Source organism: Dermochelys coriacea, chromosome 9, assembly GCF_009764565.3.
Source record: "Dermochelys coriacea isolate rDerCor1 chromosome 9, rDerCor1.pri.v4, whole genome shotgun sequence".
NCBI lineage: Eukaryota > Metazoa > Chordata > Testudines > Dermochelyidae > Dermochelys > Dermochelys coriacea.
Window position 1 is genome coordinate 80,746,186 of NC_050076.1, and position 3,817 is coordinate 80,750,002.

The window sequence follows — 3,817 nt, forward strand, 5'->3', positions numbered from 1 at the left end:
CAATCTAATATTGCACGAGTGGTTCTCCACATCTGCAAAACTGATCCGATTGGCACCCTCTGCTCAGGAACAAATCATGGATCGGGATTCACACAGGGTATGTGCTGGAGGTCAAGATCCCAGAGTACTGGCAGAACTGCTTGTGGGCCCAAGACTGGTCTAGCAAGAAGTGCGACAAATCAGGAGTGAAATGCTTAGGCAGAGATATAGAGGGACAGTCCATCAAAATGGATCAGAATATATGCCAACCTGTCCAGATCCATGTACAGTGGCAGAGTTTACTTGGGGTATGCCCGCTTCTCCCAGGTTTTAGCCAATTCCCTTTAGTCTTTCACGGTCATGAACATTCTTCTTCTTTTATTCCCTACCCCCACCCCAAATCTAAAGACAAATTTTGTGAGCTTGGCTTCTGAGAAAAATAGGCAGATCCGATTGGTCTTGTCCACCCAAATGTGGGAGGTTGCTAATAAGCTTTAACAAACAGAGATCAGGCCGAATAGGAGTGCTCTGGCCAGTCAGACCCTCACATCTGGCCCTGGCAACAAATAGGTGACTCAGTGGCCACCTGAGCTGCGCAAAAATAGAGGAGTAAACGAAATGGGAGATCTCTAACATGGAGACTATTACTGTAAAACAAACAAACAACAAACAAACACCTCCTGAGGTTTAATTTGTCTGTCGTGGTGGGAACAAAAAACAAACAGCAGGAAATGCAGTTTGTCTGGGCTTGAGGCCATTCCATTCATCTCTGGCTGTAATATAAACTATCTACCAGCAGTGAGGCCAAGCAAAGTGCTGAAGTTGCCATGGTCTCCTACACAACACTGTTGTTCAAGGTTTGTTTCCTTCATGAAATGCATTTTCTGGATAATTTCTAATTTGCAGGCAAACACAAGTGCTTTTAGAACTAAACAGCCCAGGCTGTTTGTGCTAGAATGTTTGTATCTTCCCAGTCAAAGATTGCTGCTGCTTTCCTATTGCCCTTTTTATCCACAGAGCTCAGCGTGCTTTGCAAAGGTTGTTTTGTGTCATTGCCCTCATTCTGCAAGTGGAGAACCTGAGGCACAGAGAGAGGAAGTGACTTGCCCAAAGTCAAACAGCAGGTCAGAGAACCCAGATAGCCTGATTCCCCCCCATCATAGGCCCTGTCCCCTAAAAAGGACAGTGGCTATGGGGAGAAAACACTTTCTTTCAGGTTCAAACACTAATACTCTCCGGGTATTACACCTTTAAGCTGAGGAAGTTTATATGCTTTAAAATAACTTTAAAAGTCCCTGTGAAGTGGGGAGGAATTCATCACTATATGAAAACAAAAGTGTAGAGAGGGTAAGGTCAACATTTCATGAAGAGGCTACTGGTTTTGAGTACCCAGCTTGAGACATTTAGGTCTAGATTTTTCAGAAATGCTGAATAGCCACAACCCCAATTAAAGTCAGTGGGAGCAGCTTTAACCTTAGTACCAAGGTTGCCCTTATGCTACAGGCCTGTGCAATTTAATACATTGAGCAGTGAATACAGCACATGGGAGCTCCTCCACCAGGAGGTATCTGCCACTTACTGGGGAGGGGATTCCCCCTCCTTCTTATCCCCTGTCTCCTGACTGGGGGAGGAGTATCTTGTGGAAGATTGTACTGATAGGTTATGAGTGTCTTAAGTAGCAAATTTGAGAGATCTGATAGCCTAAAAGACAATAGAATTTGTGGCAGATGAAAGCAAAGTTAGTTCATTGACTGAGCACCAACTGGAGCCTTCAAGCAAAAGTTTTGGTTCCACTCTGATTTTTAAAAAAAGAAAAGGAGTACTTGTGGCACCTTAGAGACTAACAAATTTGTTTGAGCATAAGCTTTCGTGAGCTACAGCTCACGTCATCGGATGCTGTAGCTCACGAAAGCTTATGCTCAAATAAATTTGTTAGTCTCTAAGGTGCCACAAGTACTCCTTTTCTTTTTGCGAATACAGACTAACATGGCTGCTACTCTGAAATCTGATTTTTAAACAACCTAACTTGGGAGTATGATGGGGCTACTCGCCTCTCGCGAACACCTCCTATCAGCCAGATGTGTCTGCACCTGCACTCTTGAGTCTCCTTTCATAAGACAAGTTTTCCATTCCTCGGATCATCCTAGTAGCCCTTCTCTGTACCTGTTCCAGTTTGAATTCATCCTTCTTAAACATGGGAGACCAGAACTGCACACAGTATTCCAGGTGAGGTCTCACCAGTGCCTTGTATAACGGGTTCTCTCTCATTGTCCTTGCTTTGGTATGGAGTAGGGCCCCCCCAGCCTTCCTGCCTGGAGACTCTTCACCTATAGCAGCTTCGCTGACCCTAACTTTCCAGGTAAGTTACTCTTCACAGTTCATTCCCTTTCTGGGGTGGTATTAAGAGTCGCACAAATGCTGACCCTGTCTCTGGGTCTTCAGCCCCTTCCCTGGGCTACACCTTTGCTCAGGGCTTAAGCCACTTCCCTAGTAGCTGGCAGTGTTCCCTCTAATTTTTCCCATGCATATGCAGAATGAATTTTGTTATGTGCATCAATATGGAGGTGATGTGTGAACAAAATTTGTATGGCAGGGATGGAGCCAAGGTGTTTGGAGTGTAGGAGGGGGCTCAGAGCTGGGACAGAGGGTTGGGGTTCAGGGGGGTGAGAACTCCAGTTGGGGGTGTGGGCTCTGGGGTGGGGCCAAGGATGAGGGGCTAAGGGCTGGGGCAGAGGGTTGAGGTGAGGGTTCTGGCTGTGGGGTCAGGGATGAGGCATTTGGGTGCAGGGTCCTCTGGGGCTACAGGACTCTTCCCAGCTCTCTCTGCCTGCAGCAGCACATGGGCTGGCGGGGGGGAGAAGAGGTGCCTCTCCCCCCTGTGACAGCTCCAGGGCTGAGGGAGAGGCATCTCTTCCCGCCGCAGCCCTGAGCACCTGTGCAGTGCTTAATAGGCTGCTGCACAGCTTAGAGGGAACTTAGGTGGCTAGTGAGAGGTATCCAGGCCCACCCACTCCTTTGGGTCCCAACCCAGAGACCCTACACTTAGCAGCTATCTGCTGTGTCCTTTCAACTATTTGCTGCTCCTAGGGTTCTCTGGGCCACTTCCTATGCAACTACTTCAGCTGCACCCTTGCCTTGGGGTTATTATAGCTTAAGCCCCAGCAATCATCTATTGGTTCCAGTCCACAACTGCTCTATCCTCATGCTACAACTCCTTCAGCCAACCAAGAGCACCATACTTACTCCTCTAGCTCCAGGCAGTAACTGACTCTGCTCAGCCTCTGCAGTTCCTTTTAGCTGGGTCTGTCACATTCTGATGGCTGCTCCCTGCAGCCTCTCTCTGATTGGCTGTTCTCCCCATAGCTGCTCTAAGCAGCCCGGAGGACTCACCTCTACTGCTCTTTCTATGTGGTAGAGTCACAAGGCCTCCAGCAGGGGGCCTCAGGGCCTGGTATATTTTGTCACAGGGAGCTTGCAGACAGCTGTCACAGAAATCAGGAAGAATATACTTTCTTTCCACAAACAAGGGCTTCATGTAGGCCATGACCATGGCAGAAATGAGAACTAAAGTGTTGTAATGGACAAAACTTACAATGGATGTGATGATACAGAAGAAGATGGCTTCTCTTGTCACAGTGGTCCAAGAAACTTCAGGGTCTGGACTAATCTTTCAAAGGAACGCTGTACTAGAGAATGTGGAAAGCCAGGGAAAGAAAGACAAAACAATATATGGCAAATACAAGGTGAAAGAAAAGGGCTAGTCCAAAAAGAAGGAAAATAACAAGACAAAGCCCAGAGCCCAAGAGAGAAAACAAGGAACAGTCTAAATGCACAGAGA